The following is a 17,314-nucleotide window of genomic DNA, read 5'->3' as shown; positions in this document are numbered from 1 at the left end:
ATCATTCCAGCACTAACAGGACTGAGGTGGTTCCTTTACTCTTTTCCTTTGTAATTTCTTCCCTTCCTCAAGACCACATAAAGCAGAATCAGGATGCTGTGAGAAAGATGGTTCTCAGGGTAGTTCAGGCCCTCTAAAAAGCTCTTTTTTTTTTGGTTTTTCAGGGGGACAAGAGCCAGGCCAGGGCAGCAGCACCCCGAGGAGCCACCAGTGCTGATTCCCTGTGGGCTGTGGGGAGCAGTGGAGATGCTCCTACCCCGGCACAGCAGCAACCAAGGGCTCTGGATTTAGGAACCAGACGAGTATGAACCACATTGGAATTCCTTCAAAAATCTGCTATCACTCCCCTCCCCACAGAAGGCTGAATAAATCCCCTCCGTATTTCAGGCTCTGAGCGTGGCCCTGAAATATTATCAGTGCTCTTTGACACTCTACCTGCCCCTCATCCCACCTGGCTCCCCACAGAGCGCATTTCCGCTGCTTTCAGGGGGAAAAAAAAATCAGATTCCTTCAAAGCCTGACACTCCTCGAGCACGAGGGTGATCAAGTCTCCTCCATTGTATATTCACTATTTTAACAGGGTTTTCTTTCAGCCCTTTAATGAGTTTTTATTCCCTTTTGTGTATCAGACGCTTCACTCCGACCGACCGACCGACAGTTTTACTCATCCCGTGTGGAGTAATATGAACAGGCAGGACAACCTTTTATTCCTGTGGCAAGGTTTGCTCTGCCAACATTCTTCTCCTCCTGCAGTTGGGGGGATGTGTTTTGACCCTTTCCTCACCCACCTTCCAGCCTCGGAGTGAGGACGTTCCCTCTGGAGCCGAGGCAGGAACAACCCGGCCGTGCTGCCCCTGCTCTCAGATCTCACAGCCCTGCATCGAGGAAAGGGGAAGGAAAACAATCAAAAGAAAAGCAAATGTGGGGTTTGGTTCGTCTGAACAGCCAAGTTTTGTTACTTCAGCCTCAGCCCAGGCTTGGAGGACATTCTGTTACAGTTTGCAGGGGGTGGGTCAGGCTGGGATTGTCCTCACACCTCTGGGGAGCTGCATTTATAGAATCATGGAATCACATGGGTTGGAAGGGACCTTAAAACTCATCCAGTGCCACCCCCTGCCATGGGCAGGGACACCTTCCACCAGCCCAGGTTGCTGCAAGCCCTGTCCAGTGTGGCCTTGGACACTTGCAGGGATGGGGCAGCCACAGCTTCTCAGGGCAACCTGTGCCAGGGCCTCCCCACCCTCCCAGGGAAGGGTTTTGAGCCCAATATCCCATCCAAACCTCCTCTCTGTCAGTTTGAGCCCATTCCCCCTTATCCTGTCACTAGATATGTTACTTCCAACACATCCCAAGCCAAGCATGGAGAGAGAGCAAATCTCACCCTGGATGCAGGAGGTGCCCAACCTCGTGGTGATGCTGCCAGGCTGGTGGGAAAAATCCATGCCTGAACTGCTGGGGGACAAGGCCATTCCCACCAATCCTGGCCTGAGCAGAAGGTGCCCAGATCCCATTTTTTAGCCACAGAGATGGCAGCAGTCACTGACCCCACAGAGGAGGGTTGTTGCAGGACAGCTGGCTGGAATTCCAAAGGATTACACCCCCCAGGCTGGGGGCTGCACAAATGAATAGGTGCCAGTCCTGCCCCCCAAATCCTGCTGGACAAAAGGACACAGTGGTTGATATTGGATGGGTGACGTGGGAAGGAGAAGGAAAAAGGCAGAGCCAGCCAAGGAATTGAGAACCCCCATGGGCAGACAGCACCTGCTCCCAGTGATCTCAGGCTATTGGAGTTCTCCAGCACAGAGATTCATGGAAAAATTCACCAGAAAGGTGAATTCTGGGGTAAAAAAGACCGATGTGCAAACCTCTGAACCCTTTTTTTTTTTTTTTTGGATGTTTTTTACCTGCTTTTGGGAACAGGGAACTCTGCAGGCTCCTCCTGTCTGCAGGCAGAGCAGTTTCAGGCCTGTCTTGTCCTTAATTACTCAGATCCAACAGAGTCCTATGATTGGAAATCATCTGCCATGAAAGGTCACACATTCCACGGGGTCTTGTTTTTTTGATGTTGCACGAGGCTGGGGCTCATCTGCTGAGAATTAGGAGGTTATTATTCTGCGGAAGCTGATCCAAATTGCCTCTTATCCATAGGCAGAGAATTAAAGGAATATTTAAACCCATTCCACAGATTACAAACTTGGTGGCATAGCTCTGCAACCAGTAGTATTAGAACCATGCACTTGATAGTTGCCAATAATTCAAGTCAACTCTTTAACATCTGGCATTACTATATAATGTCTGGCTGAAGCTGTAACCTTTCCCCCCCCCTTGCTTTTAGAAAAAGCCTTTTCTGCTTTGAGAGAATTTTGATTACTAAAGCCCTTCCCAGGACAGATTTATCCTGTGATTTAATATTTTGTGATGGAGTCTCCTTTTGAATCAGTTGAATAATTGGCAGTGACTTTGGTATTAAACTGATTCATGATGTACATCCAGGCCCTTTAATAATTTAACATTATTGTCTTTATAATCGAAGCCCCTTTTTTGACCATTAAAAACTATTGGAAACAGTCTGGTGATCTGCTTGGATTAAAAATAAAGTGCAGAGGATTGGGAATGATTAGGGATGGTCAACCTTACCTTGGGGTCAGGCTGAGAGGCAATTTGTGGCTCTCTGCAGCTCCAAGATGGGCTGAGGTGTCCAAAGTTTGAACCTGGTCTGGTGGAAGGTGTCCCTGCCCATGGAATGGGATGATCTTTAAAATCCTTTCCAACCCAACCCATTCCATGATTCTCTGATGAAATAGGTTCACTCTGCTTTTTGGAAAGCTCCTAACTGTGATCACTAAATCTGGGCAAGAAACCTGGAGAGGAGGGGAGAAGAGAGGAGATCAACTACTCTCATCACTGCAGAGGATCTTTGGGGGAAAAATAAATGTAAATGGGCCAAGTCTTGTCTCTTTGAAATCCCCCAGTGAGCTGATCCTGGTGGGAGCCATCCCAGGAGTGCTGCTGCCACCCAGGAGAGGAAGGCTGGGCCCTGCAGAGCCCCGGCACATGGAATTAAAAGCTATCCTTTCACACTCCACTCTTCCCGGCCCTTGGCAGGGCTCTGATCTAACAGGTTTTGCATAGCTGCTAGACATCTTCCTAATAGTATCCCCTGGGAATTCTAAATTTCACTCACAGCCTCTAAATTTTCATTAAGAGCAGTCACACACGGAGAATGATGGATTAGATTTTATTGTTGGAAAATCTCCAGATAAAATTAAAGTGCTTCTTTCTTTTCTGAAACCTTTACCTTTCCCCTGTGGTGCCCTATAAATAAGGTATCAAATAATGTTTATCCTTTTGAATTCTGCAATCTTACATGTTTCATGCTTACTCCTGACCACTTTCCTGCCTCTGAAGAGATGTCACTCTTCAGTTAAATCCGGGGAACAGACACTCTACCTCGTGAATTTTATTCCAAAGCAGCCTGACTGTGTCCCAGCAGCTTTTAGGAGCCTTCACTTAAGCCCAGGTACATATTTATAAATACAGTGTTGTCTCCTTCCCTTTCCTGGAAGTCTTGCTTTCATTTCCTTCCTCCTTCCACCGAATTCCCCGTGTCCCTTCTTTTATCCCTACTTCTCCATCCTCTCTGTGTACATCTAATCTGTCCAGCTTGCAGACAGATGAGACACCACTCTGGGATCATGGGGCCCAGGGCTGAGGCACTTTCCAACCCCTGATAAGTGGTATCCGCTCCCACTGCCCCTGGCCAGCAGATTTTTATAGCAGATGTTGTTTCTTCCACAGTGAAAACAAAAAAAAACCCCAAAAAACCAAAAAAACCCCAACCTATTATTTTAAGACTTTTGGGTCTTAAACAGTTTTAGATGCTTTTAGTCTTCACTTGAAAAAGCAAGAGCCCTGCAGGCAGTTGGTAGGAAGTGCTGGAGAGAGGGTAATGCTGGCATGATTCATACTGGTGTCAGCTCGTTTAAATGAAATTCCACGGGGATTTATCCAGCAAAGGCTCTGAACAAGTTTTAGACAGCATCTCCCACCCCCACAGCTCTCACTTCACAGCATCTTAAATTAATACAAAGCACAAAGGCCAGGGCTGTACCAAGACAAAAGGTTGGCCGAGACTGGGGATCCTTCTGGCTCCCCAGTGGAGGGAAGGGTCCCTGATTCCTGCAAGCAGGACAAGGAATCCAAGGAGAGAGGAAAGCAGTTTTTCTGCTGATTTTACACATCATTGTTGACGGGGGTTCCCATGTCTTGAACTGGAGTTGGGGTCCCAGCCCTGGGGGTTTTGTGACTTACCAGAGCTGACCCCAAATGATGTCCCTTGTCCTGGGCAGGGCACAGCCAGCAGGGATTCCCCCATGCCAGGAGGTTGCTCCTGGAGCTCATGCAAACCTGCAGGGTCACAGAATCCCAGAATAATAGGATAGTGCATTCCCAGGCTGGCCAGAGCCTCTGAGCAGGGTCAAATCTCCCTTTCCAGCCCCCCAGGACCTCTCCTGCTGCTGTTTCCCCATGGCACAGGCTGTTCTGCTGCCCTGATGGCTCATTCCCACCACTTCAGTACATTTTCCTCCTGATTTACCCTACTTGGATAGGGAGATAATCCTACTCCCTAATACCACCACAGAGCCAAGCCAGATCCCTGTCTCAAAGTTCCTCCAACCCACAGAGACCATCCAGAGCTCAGCTTCCCTGATATCTTTCCTCTCTGCATAAAGAAGGTGAAAGGATTTCCAAGAGGAACAACTTGCCCTTCTTCTTCTTACAATGCCTCTCCCCAGGAACGTGCAAGGGAATTATCAGCACAGGCGATTTCAGTTGTCAAACTCATTAAAATCTTAACAATTTGACTAATTTGCAACAGCTGGGCACCAGACCCTTGATTTCCCCCCCCAGTTTGGATTATCCACCACTGACCTAAGGGCTGGTTCCCAGAGCAAGGAGCCCAGGCTGAGCCCTTCAGCCCCCGTGGCCGTTGTCTCTGTATTTTCCTGTGTAAAAAAGAATTCTCAGAACCCTTTTTTTGCACCAGTGGAAAAATCCTCCACAAACAGAGCAGGACCCAGGTCTCATCCTCTGCTGCATTTTAATGCCCTCCCAAAGGAAGCAGCACAAGGAAGGAAAACTCCCTGAATTCCCTGGTGGTTTTCTGGCTTCGTCTGTGCCACATTTTGCTGTGGCTTCCTGGTGATGAGGCCTCTGAGAGGCAGAGGTGAGCCCAGAAGGAGGGAAAGCTGGAGGGAGAGAGGAACCCTGGAAATTTGGGAGCAGTGAGGAGGGAGAGGTGCCAGAGGTGAGCGAAATCTGCTCTGAAACTAGCATGAGCACAGCCTTTACCCTCCCTGAGCAGGAGTCACGACGGCCGTGCTGGGACGGGCGCCAGGGTTGTTGTTGGGCAAGGCTTGTGCAAGCTCCAAGCAGAGTCTCAGAGAAAGGGAAACGAGGGGGAGAGATGGAGGTTTCTTTTTAACAGGGATGTTGGAAACATGTGGGAGTTACGAGGGAAGAGTTGGAGCACCTACTCCAAGGGTGAACACCTCTGGACTGGGCAGACTGGGAATTGCAGGATCACAGCGTTGGATCACTGAGTCCAACTCCTGGCCTTGCACAGGACCATCCCAAGGGTCACATCATGGGCCCCAGAGTACTGTCCAAATGCTTCTTGAACTCTGGCAGGCTTGGTGCTGTGGCCATGGACCAAACTCAACTGTCCCCCAGTAGCTCCTGAGCTGTTGTGACAAATCCAGGGAACAGCTAAATCAGGCTCCCCCCCAGACCTGTCCCCACGTCCCACTGCACTCACTGGGTGCAGGATCACAAGGCCACAGTCCTAAATTGCAAATACAGTTCAGTGGAGCAGAGGAGGCTTCCTAAAAGGCCAATCCCCACATCCCTGCTGTGGGAGAGCAAGGGGCACAGGGAAGCACAGGACCTTTGACTCTCTTTTCATTTGGGAGGGAAGTGTTGATGTTTTAAATGCTGTGAAGGGGGGATAGTTGGCAGTGCCTTGGATTTGTGAAGTCACTGAAAAGGAAAAAAAACCCCTTTTTTGATGCCAGTGGTAACAACTCAGTATTGGGTTAGAAGTGACTCAACCGAGGACGCCGCGATGGCAGGACATGGAGCTGGGCACAGTTCCCACAGCCAGCACGCTCCAGAGGGTGTTTTGCAAGGATCAGCTGGACACCATCCTATCCTTGTGCTGCTGGTGAAGTCATTGTGGCTTTGCACCCCCTCCTTTGTCCCCGTCCCAGGAGGATGGGACAGAACAGCTGGAGATCTGCTCATCAGACAAAACATTCCCGCCTGCTGCCTCTCCGGCCTTGGAGGATCTGCTGCATCTCAGGCCTTGGAGGACAGGTTTGCTCTGCCTGGGCTGAGCTCTTTACCTCCTGCCTCGTGCCAAGTGCACACAGAGCTGAGCAGAGGAGCTGAGTCAGAGCAGTTTCTCCCTGGAGGATTTAGCTCATGGATGAACATGTGTGAGAAGGTTCTTCTGGTGTAGGAACACCAGATGTGTGCCGAGAAGGGGGGATGGCTTAGGGTAAGAAGGAAGCACTTTCTTTTTACCATCTGGTTGTCCCTGGTGTTTTCCATCTATCAGGCACATCACCTCTGAAAAAGAGGTGCTTCTCCCAGGAAATCATTACTGGAACCCTCATGGACACCTCTGCACCCACACGGCCCTGCATGTCAAACTGCCCCATGCACAGCCTCAGTTACTCTGGAACCACCCCGTGCTTATGGAAGGAGACCCAAATCCAACAGTTTTGGGGGCTGTGTCCGCTGATCCTACAGCTGGGCCCTCAGGATGGCAGCTGAGCACGGTGGAGATTCACTGACATCAATAAACTGTCTCCACTGTTGACTCCGTCATTGCAGTGCTGGATCCAACAGCCCCAGGGACCCTGTGGGCCCCATCCATCATCAGCTTGGGCCCATCCACTCACTACCATGGCCAGGAGACACTGGGAAAACACCATCATCCACTGGGAGGTGCTCGGAGCTGCAGGGGCCTGCTGGTCCCTTCTGAGAGCAGGACGGGCAGCAAAACTTCCGAGAAGTTCAAACCTTGGGGATTATGGAGGGACCTATAGTTTTGACAAAACACCCTGATTTTCTCTTTCTCTGGCAAACTCTGATCTCGGGCACACTCAGATAAACCTCAAGACGTTGCACTGAAAGAAACAGGCTCAGAGGGCACGTGTGGCCTTATCTCCTCCACACATTCTGTGGAATAAATCTGTTCCAAAGGTACTTTACATAAACACGCTGAAGGACAGACCTGGGCTCACCTCGAGGGAGTTTCTCTTATCAGTGAGTCTACAGGAGGCTTTTAAGTGACTCATGTCTTAGGAAAAGGCTCTGAAAGTGGAAACCCCGGGATGCTCTTCCACCAAACCATCCCTCCTCCTGTGCTCAGTTTTCCTGTTCACAAAAGCAAAGTGATTAATACAAAGTGATTTTACAAGGCTCGGGGAACGATCTGTTATTTACTGAGATGGGGAAGTTTAACTTGGAGAACACTGTGAGCGCAAAGCTGCAAAGCTTTAAGACCATTTTTATCAAACTGAAAATAAATTGCAGCGATAAAGAAGTTTGCTTCAGGAAAACCCACCAAATTGAAGTTATTCCCAGGTTATTAGCTGGAGTAGAGATGTTGTTTTAGCATGGAGATGGGGGTGAACAAAAACCAAAACTCAACCACGGGTCCATATATCAGTAAGAACAAAGATATTTGCTGAGGAACCCAGTGTGGAATTTTAGAAAGAAACTTTGGAGGAAAACCATCCCAAAAATGTACTTCTAATTTTTTTTTTTCCTTCATCAAATATAAGGTTCTGATTTTTTTACCGACAACAATAACGTTCAAAAAGAACCGGATTAACTCGAAAGCCCCTTCACTTTCACTCCATTTCTTTTGCCCCTCCGCAGGGAAATCCTCAATGCACAGCTCCCAGATGTTAATGAACAACAGCCCTTTCTTGGTACCTTTTAGGGCCTGATTCACCGGGATCATCCATAAATATTCCTTTAAAAACCTTCCTGAGGAGCTCCCGGGGGCCGTGCGAGCAGCCGATGGCCGGAAATGTTGGTTATTCCTCCCTCTCCTCCTTGGAACACTGGTAGCCAGCCTGGAAAAGACCAGATGCATTAAATGGTGGGAGATTTACAGCCCCCCCCCCTCACCTGGGAGCCATAAACCGACAATTTGTTCCCTTTCAAAGGCAGCCCCTGCCCGGTGCGGGACCTTTCAGCACGGTTTAGAAAGCTGGGCTTAAAAAGCCCGGGATCTTTGAGGAGAACATGGACACAAAGTTCATTTTTCAAGCACTGCAAGGCCTCAAAGATGAAGACTGGGGAAGGAAGGCACGATGGGGCACTTGCAGAAGCCCCTCACTGCCCAAATCCTGCCCTGGGCTTGCTCCTGTCCCTCCCTGGCATGGAGATATCCCATACAGGGAATATTGAATGTGACAGGGCCGGGAGGGGTTGGGAGCCCCCCTGACACACAAGGTCTGCTCCCAGATGGGAACTTCAGGTGGCCACTGATGGACCTGTTCCTGACCTCCAGCGGGCACTGGGAGGATAAAACTCCACCATGGCCAAGAGCTGGTGTCACAACACTGCAGTGCCAGTGCAGCCTGTCAGAACCTGGCCTTGGCAGAGGGGTTTGTGCAAACACCTGAGGACCAAAATCACCATCTGCCTCTTGTTCTTGACCTCCTCCCCCATCACTTCCATATCCCAAAGTCAGGTAGCCAGGATGCAACACCTTTTCCACATCACCAGCCACGGGGCAAAAGGAGATTTTGGCATTTGGCTCAGGTGGTTTAGAATCATGGAATAGTTTGGGTTGGAAGGGACTTTAAAGTTCCAGCCCCTGCCATGGGCAGGGACACCTTCCACTAGCCCAGGTTGCTCCAAGCCCCGTCCAACCTGGCCTTGGACACTTGCAGGGATGGGGCAGCCACAGCTTCTCTGGGCAACCTGTGCCAGGGCCTCCCCACCCTCACAGGGAAGATTTTTTCCCATATGTCCAACCTAAATTTTCCCTCTTCCAGTGGGAACCCATTCCCCCTTGTCCTGTCACCACAGTTCCTGCTGAAGGGTCCCTCTCTGGCTTCCATGTGGGCCCCTTCAGATCCTGGAAGGTGCTGTGAGGTCTCCACACCACCTTCTCTTCTCCAGGCTGAACAGCCCCAACTCTCTCAGCTTGTCCCCATACAGGAGTTTCTTCACCTCCACAGAGCCCACAAGGGCTTCGTTTCAGCCTCAGACTCCAAGTGATCTCACACTGAAGCCCTGGATCACCCCACCCCCAGCACAGCCCCGTGACCTCCACAGTGTCTCCTTGGCTCCAGTGGCTGAGCTGGATCCTGCTCTGGCATCCCAGCCCTGGAAACCAAGCAGGGAGCGCAGCAACGTTCCCAAGTCACGGCTGAACGAGAGCAGAGTCCTGCATTTATTGCTTAAGTAGTTGGAAGTGATTGTAATGCAGCCAGATTTATTTCTTATATTCAGTGGTGGACTTATTAAACTTCCAGAGGAGCTCTTTAAGCTGTCAGTGGGGCTTTAATTGCTGACTAGAACTACCTGCTTCTAAAAGGCTGCCATGGAACAGCCCTCCTTCCACCCACCATCCTCTTCTGCTCAGCAGAAGATCCCCCAAAGCACAAAGGGTTAAAGCTTTGGGCTGCCCAGCCCAGCCCAGTATCCCCCCTCCTCCCCCAGTTTGGAAAAAGTAGAATGGAAAGGATTAGAGGGGAGAGATTTATGGGCCAGCCCATCACGGAGCCTCAGTCACACTTTGGTGGTGGGGGAACAGCCCCCTCCAACAGAGGGGCTGGAAAGCTCTGCCCACCAGTAAACTGCCTATTGGGGGGAGCCAAATCCCTCATTGGATTATTCCAGGCTCTGTGAGCCCTTGGAAAGAGAGGCTGCCCCTTTTTATTGCTGCATTATTGATAAAGAGCTGGGGAAATCCTCACAGCTGCTCCAGAAATCTTCCCAGGGCAGGAGGAGCCTGCACAGAGGTTTGGGCTGCAGGGGCCAGGGGGCTTGACCTAAATCCCCCATCCCAGCTCTGGTGTCTCTGGAGCAGGGAGAGGAGTCCACACCCTGAAGTCCCTCGGGATGCCCCAGGGAGCTGCAGCAGGAGCTGTGCAGGGAGAGGTGCCCAGTCACAGCTGGGATGGGTGGGATGGTTCCCCCCAACCCGGGGGTCTTTGAATCTCTCCCAAGGGCTGGAGAGCAACACAGGGTGCAGGGATGGATCCTGGAGATGCAAAGCTGCCTTGCCAAAGTCCCAAAAAAAAGCCAATACTGTAACTCTTCTAATATTGCAACTCTTCTTTAACATCTTCAGATAAGGTAACCCCTCAGGTTCCTGTAACTCACCCAACAAGGAAGGACCAAATGACCTTTTAGGACTTTTTTTTTTCTCCCTTCCATAGCTTCTTTTTTAGCAGAGGAGGGAGGAATTAATGGAAAAACAGAAGTACTACATTTAAAGTGAGAAATGGCAACTGAAGTCTGCTGGCATTACCCAGCCAGCAAACAGCTGGTGTTGAATATGGGCTCAAACCAAGCTGTGATCCATCAAATCTGGATTTATAGAGGGTGAGGGGAGGAAACAGGTCCCACTTTTGCACAGTTACTTTGCTCACAACACAACACAACCACAACACTGTTCCAGGCTGGACATCCAGGGACTGTGTCCCGTGCAATGAAACACATTTGCTCTCCCACACATCCCTCCTGTTCTGGAACAGTCATGGAACCCTGTTTGCTCCAAGGTGAGTAGCAGAAGGAGGGCATCACCCACCTCCTTCCTCTGTCCAGAGCTCAGCTTCCCAACATCAGCACCTGTTTGGAACGAGCATCCCCAAAAGAAGCCTGGAGTGCTCAGCCCTGGAGGAGTTGGCTGTGCTTTAGAAAAAGCAACACTAAACAAACCCTCCTGACTACCAACAAAATCCAGCCCAAGACAACAACAACAACAAAAAAAGGGTCCTTCCTAATTTCAGCTTCTGGTCATAAAATTTTACTTTCATGTAACAGCATGAAATCTGCACAACCCGAGAAGGGCTTTTTAATAAAAGGCAGAATTGGTGTAATATCTGAGCCAAGGTGTTTTTATAAGCCAGAAGAAGAGAGACAGAAACACAGAAGGAAAATAATTTTCTTGAATTCCTTCCAGAAAGGAATTTTATTTCGATTTCCTTTAACCAGGCTGAAATTCTCCTTCCTATTTTAAGGGTTTTCCCCCTTAATAGCCGTCCCTGTGCCTTAATGCACTAATCCAAACCACTCATTTCTTTTTGCATCTGAGCCCCAGTGCATTTCAAATGTTTGAATTTTGAGAAACAGAGCAATTTTCGGTGTGAATTTGGCTCCACTTTACCCCAGACCCCCTGGAAGGGCCCTACCCTTGGAAGGTGCACTCCTGCACCCAGGATAACTCTCCTCTTCCAACACCCACCAGGACAGAGGGAAAACACTTCCCCGTGTCCCAATCTGTGAGGTTTGAGAAGAGAATAATCTCTGCTAAAGGGCCAGAAACAGCTCTGAGCTCGGTGAAAAATGACTTCCAAATGCCCCCTGCCCTGGGGATTTCATAAGGGAAGATGGATCTTTCCATCCTTTTCCTTTCTTCTTCATTTTTCAACTCCTGACCTCGGCTGTGAACAGAAACCTCCTGGGCGAGAGCCCTCGGCAGAGGAAATGCTTCCTCCAGGCCGTTTGTCTTCGCTGGTCTGAGCAGCTGAAGAGACTCATGTGGCCAAGAGATGCTGCTCCCACCCCTGCCCATCCTGCCCCCTCCTCCAGGGTGCCAGAGGGTGGGATTTGGAGCTCCATTGGCAGGGATGGTTCTGGCCATCCCTCACCTGGCCCTTTGTCACTGGGAAAAACAGAGTCAGGGCAGCTTTGACGCTGCTTTTGGGCAGATTTGCAGCCCGAGACACAGAGAGGATGATCTGTTTAAAAAATAAGATGTGATGGTATTTACCTGGGCATGAAGGAGCAGCTGGGAAGGATGTTGTTGGGCACTGCCTCCCAGAGTCTCAGGAGAGCTGCTCTGGATAACTCATGGACACCCCAGTTCGAAGCTCTCAGGTCAGAGCGTGGCACCAGCCACAAATTCCAGCCATGGATTTCAAATCCCTTCAAACGCCGTGATTCCCAGCTCCAGGTTCAAGGGCAGCACATTGCCACAGGATGTTCTTGCTTCTAGCATAGAATCTTAGAATCCCAGAATGGTTTGGGTTGGAAAGGACCTTAAAAATCATCTCGTTCCAACCTCCCTGCCATGAGAAGGGTCACCTGGGACTAGAGCAGGTTACTGAGCATCCCCTCATGGTCACTGGAAACCACCACAGCAATGGACCCCACAGGGAAAGGATGGTGGGGTTTGAAGCATCCCAATTTTTAGGAGATAATCCAGGCTGGAGGATTGGGAACCAGCGCCTAAAGGTTTCAGGCTGAAGAAATTTTTGCTTACCACACTATTTATAAATTGTGTGGAAGTAGCTAAAATGGGAGGATCTGTATCGTTCTGACCTACGGGAGGATCTTTTTGGCATCTCAGAGAGCCCCAAACACACATTTTCCTGGATGTTGTCCCCCTGCAGGCACAGAGCAAGGCTGGAGTGGGAATGAAAGGGAGGACTGAAAAGGGGGATGCCCAGGTGTGTCCCTCCCAGCCTTTCCCCTCTCTTGGTCTGAACACGGGGCCCCTTGTTCCTGTTTTCAGAGTGTCTCAAACCCGACCACGGACAGGGACCTCTCCCTGGTGTCTGCCAGAGCCATTCCATGCAGGTAGCCCAGGCATTTCACATGGCAAATGGGAAGTGACTGATCTCCAGGAGAGCCTTTTATCAGCAGCTGGTGACCCGTGGAGGGACATCCCGGCTGCACTTGTTCCGTAGCCGTGCCCTGGAGCTGATGGGATATGCAGGGGGAAGCCCAGATGTGAGCACAGCCCTGCCATCAAGATGGATCACACCTGGGGACAGGGCTCAGGCACCTTTGGCTCTTGGGAACACACAGAGCGTGACTTCCAGGCTGGATGTGCAGAGGAAGAGGCTGGAGGCAGCACTTCCCATCCTCACCCCAAATTACCTTCCTGGGAAGAGGGAGGGGGTGAGGCTGGACCACATCCTTCAATCTGGCACTGGGGCCAACAGCTCCTGTCCCTCCTCACCTGCAAGAGAAGCTGAAATGTCCTCACAAGGTTTCCTTCCTCCACAGCCAGAAAAAGAGGCTTCAGATGCAGATTTAGGGAAGGAGAGAGGCAGAACCTGAAGACCCCGCTGGATTTTAGGGCCACGGCTTCTATCTTGGACTTTGCCGTCCATTTAAGGGGGAGATTTAAGTCCCAAGTTCCCAAGTTGGGCCTGTCTCCTTAGAAAAATAAAATTCAAGGCAAGAATTTTTATAGGACAATTTGTTGCTCACCATGAAGGCCTGAGAAAGCCAAACAGCCCAGGCTGCAGCTCTGCTGGGGAGAAGGATCCAGCGGTGTCCCACCGGCCCTCTCCCTCTTCCAGCAACGTTTCCCTTCGGTTTCCAGCAGCCCGTGATCCAGGGAAAACACAACACCGGCCGCTGTTATTCTTTATGGAGGCAGCAAGAGGGCTGGAGAGAGGAGGCTGCATCCAAAGCACAATATGAGCTGCAAAAGCCATCCAAGCTCCGTGGCGCTGGATGAAACAAAGCCCACACAAAGGGAGTCCAAGGCTGAAATATGGATTTCTCGGGGTAGGAACAGAACTGTCTGTGTTTGCCTTGGAGACGGGGGGAGGAGGCCAGAGGGTTTCATCTCAGCAGGTCTTGCTTTCCAGCACACAGACATGGAGCAATTGAAAGGCCTCCTGCCAGGAGGTGTCGGCAGCCGGAGCCGCTCTCTCTCCGAGCTGCTGGAAGGGTCCCCTCCAACCCCCTGCCCAGGGACAGGTGGGTGCTCACACACCTCCTACCCTTCCACACACATTTGCAGGAGGAAAAGGCCACCAAGTTCAAGGCAGCAAATCAGCCATCCCGTGAGCTTTATCCAGTCTTTGCCCCCCTGTCCTCACCCTGGCTCCCATCCCTGGGCCGTGCCAAACCTTCTGGCTTGTCCTCAGCATTCTGAGCTCTGGGCTTTGCACTGGAGGGCATTGGTGGGATTTGTTCTGGTGGGCTGGAAAGCACAAGAGCTGGGGAGCAAAGAGCCATTGGAGCACACTGACATCTCCTGGAGTGATCCTTGGGCCAGAAGTTGATCCTGACAGGTCCCTTCCCACTCAGCATATTCCAGGATTCTGTGAACCAAGGTCTGCTGATTTATGTCTTCATAGAGCCACAAAACAAACACAACAAAAAGAGCTGGGCCTTCACTCACGATGGAAGTTGGCGTAGACATCATAAAAAAGATGAAATGTGCCTATTTAAAAAACAAAAACAAAAAACCCCAGTTTTTTTCCAAATGATTTCCAGGTTGGAAATGTGGTGATGCTCCCCCATGCCAGCACGGCCATGAGATCACACGTCTGCTGAAGAGGTTGTGGACTCCCCGTCCTTGCAAGTGTCCAAGGCCAGGTTGGACGGGGCTTGGAGCAACCTGGGCTAGTGGGAGGTGTCCCTGCCCATGGCAGGGGGTGGGACTGGATGGGCTTTAAGGTCCCTTCCCACCCAAACCATTCCAGGATTCCACGAAGAGGCAGGAGGGACCCACCCAGCCCGTTGTGGCAGGTGCAGGGGAGCAGGGCCGGGTCCCCGAGGTGAGGAGTGAGCGCAGGGATCCTTCAAACCCTGAAGGCAGAAGGTCTCCAGGTGTTTGGAGGGGGGGGGAACAGGTGCTCTGCAAATGTTTTCCATGTATTCCCCTGGGAACTGTGCTGAGCTCATGTGAGCAGAGCCCTGCAGAGCCTGAGCTCACCCAGCCGCTCTCCGGCGGGGCGGGAATGTCAGTCATTCCAATGTGCTGCGCAGTGGGATCAACCCACCATCCTTGGCATCTGCCTCCCTTCCCCCAGCCCATGTGACCATCTCCCCTGTGCAGAAATTCAGTGTCTGACAGTCATGGAGGGCACAAACAGCCAAGGAATTGAGCCAAGTGCAGGAGGAGGTGGGAGATGTTTCCCAGCTGATCTGTTCCTCCTGAGGGAGGACAGACCTGCTCCAGCATCTGCTCTCTGGTGCTTTGGAGCAGCATGTTGCCCACCTTTGTTGCTGTTCATCTCCCTTGAGAAGCCAGGTGGTCTGAGGAGCACGCCCCTCCTCCCTGGGCACGTTGCCTCCAGTACCACCCAGTGGTTCCCTCGTGCTCCAAGGCTGGAAATATGCTTTTAATAATGTGTCCATAAATCATTCTGTACAGAGCAGCTGGGAATAGGCCCAGAATTCCCAGGTACAGGAAAGCCTACACAGTGCTGATGCCTTCAGCTCACCTCATGAAGGGGGGAGGGCTACCAAAGGGCATTGCCACCACTGGGCACAACCCACCTTCCAGGGAAGCAAGGGTGGGATTCAGGGCCCTAAACTGAGATACCTGGTGCTGTGTGAGATACTCTGGGGTCTCCATAGGGCTGCCAGGAGCTACAGGATGGCTGAGCCTGCTGGAAGAGCAGCTGGAGCCCTGTTCTGATGGCATCTGCACCTTGGACACACCTTCCCTCTGTGAAGAAGACCAGGGGACAACCCTTGCTGCTCCTCAGGAGCAGGGGGAGCCATGAAGGCGATGCTGCTGGGCAGAGGTGACACGTGTGACCTGCAGTGGCAGCAGAAATCACCTAAAGCTGCCTAAAAAGAAATGTCATGTCAAAACAACCACATCAACGTGCATTTTTACAGCCCTCCCCAGATTTTTGTCATGGATTCCCCCACTGGAGTCACGCTGGGCTCTGACAGACACAGGATACAGCTCATGACAGATTGGTTGTTTAAAAGGTATCCTGTTCTCCAGCTCCAGTAATTTGGGAAGCTCATTCACAGCCGTGAAGGCTGTTAGCCAGCAATTCTCTGAGTCTGCAGGGTCTGCAGCCAGTTGGGGTTCCCTGTCCCTGAACATCCATCACTGTCACACCTCCCTCCTGCTCTGACTCCCAAATAACAAGTGATGGCACACTGGAGCAAAGCAAGTCCCCCCAGCTGCACATCAGGACAGATGCCCAGCAAAGAAACTGGTTGGGATCACTTTTTTTTTTTCCTGGTTTCACAATGGATTTTAGATTTTGAGCATGGGTTGGCTTCAGGGCAAGAGTTCCATGAAAAACAACACCCCATCCCTGCTGCCCAGGCTTTCCCATTCACCCTGTTCTTCCCATCATCTCCACGTGCTCCGCAGCGACAAGATTTTCTATCAAGAAAAGCAGAAAAAATATTAAAAATCACAGAGAAGAATCACCTGTGGCACAGTTTGGGAGCACAAAGCCCTTTTGCTGCCCATATCATGGAATCATAGAACCACATGTGTTGGGAGGGACCTTAAAGCTCATCCAGTCCCACCCCCTGCCATGGGCAGGGACACCTTCCACCAGCCCAGGTTGCTCCAAGCTCCGTCCAGCCTGGCCTTGGACACTTGCAGGGATGGGGCAGCCACAGCTTCTCTGGGCAACCTGTGGCCTCCCCACCCTCACAGGGAACAATTCCTTCCTAAAATCCAGCCTAAACCTGCCCTCTGCCTGTGTGAATCCATTCCTCCTTGTCCTGTCACTCCGTGCCCTTGTAACCAGTCTCTCTCCATCTTTCTTGCAGGCTCCCTTCATCTGGACATTTGAAGGGGAAAAAAAAAAAATATTTCCTGGCTGAAGGCTTTGCCTCTTCCCAGGGTGTTCCTTCGCCTCTGGCGCTCGGAGCAGTGACGGGAAAAGCAGCTGCTCGGCCGCGGGGTCTTCACGGAGGGACCTCGCCCCGACAACGAGAGGAGTTTTCACCTGGGTGCTGGAAACAATGCCATCCACAGAAGGCCACATTGTTACCTTGCCATTTGGAAGCAATTACCTGCATGTTACGTAAAACTTTTATTAAAGGACCGGAGAAATCCAGTAATGTGTTAATCACTGGGTGAGTGACATCTGCTCGGTGCCAGGCGTCCTGGAGCGGCGGGAGGAGGGTTCAGCAGTTCAGAGTGATTACCAAAACATATTGCTCCTTTTCTCGTCCTCCTACGTGTTAATTTTTCAGATTTATTATCTCAGGCTCCTGCCTCTCGTATTTTCCCTGCGTGTCAACATCTGTTACATCTCTGCCTTTCACAGCTCTTCAGGCTTTGCCCCCCCTGAGCCTTCGGTGCTCGGAGGAGAGACCCCGGCCA

General features: G+C 51.1%; 2 long non-coding RNA genes across 3 annotated transcripts; both read right to left on the bottom strand.

The window, feature by feature from the left end:
• Positions 1-454: 454 nt before the first annotated feature.
• On the bottom strand, positions 455-5,061 carry LOC113953472. Of its 2 annotated transcripts, XR_003529886.1 has the most exons (4): positions 4,312-5,061; positions 2,638-2,861; positions 1,905-2,086; positions 455-875 (listed from the first exon to the last, which is right to left on the bottom strand). It is a non-coding gene; the product is annotated as an uncharacterized LOC113953472 (long non-coding RNA). The 2 variants fall into 2 exon arrangements; XR_003529885.1 differs by having other exon boundaries at positions 2,638-5,061.
• A 2,253-nt stretch (positions 5,062-7,314) lies between these two features.
• On the bottom strand, positions 7,315-14,455 carry LOC113953473. The gene is made up of 3 exons (XR_003529887.1): positions 13,223-14,455; positions 8,008-8,150; positions 7,315-7,443 (listed from the first exon to the last, which is right to left on the bottom strand). It is a non-coding gene; the product is annotated as an uncharacterized LOC113953473 (long non-coding RNA).
• Positions 14,456-17,314: the final 2,859 nt, after the last annotated feature.

The sequence above is a fragment of the Corapipo altera genome, unplaced genomic scaffold, assembly GCF_003945725.1.
Source record: "Corapipo altera isolate COAL_440 unplaced genomic scaffold, ASM394572v1 104, whole genome shotgun sequence".
NCBI classification, from domain to species: Eukaryota; Metazoa; Chordata; class Aves; order Passeriformes; family Pipridae; genus Corapipo; species Corapipo altera.
This window is presented reverse-complemented; position numbering and strand designations above follow the sequence as displayed.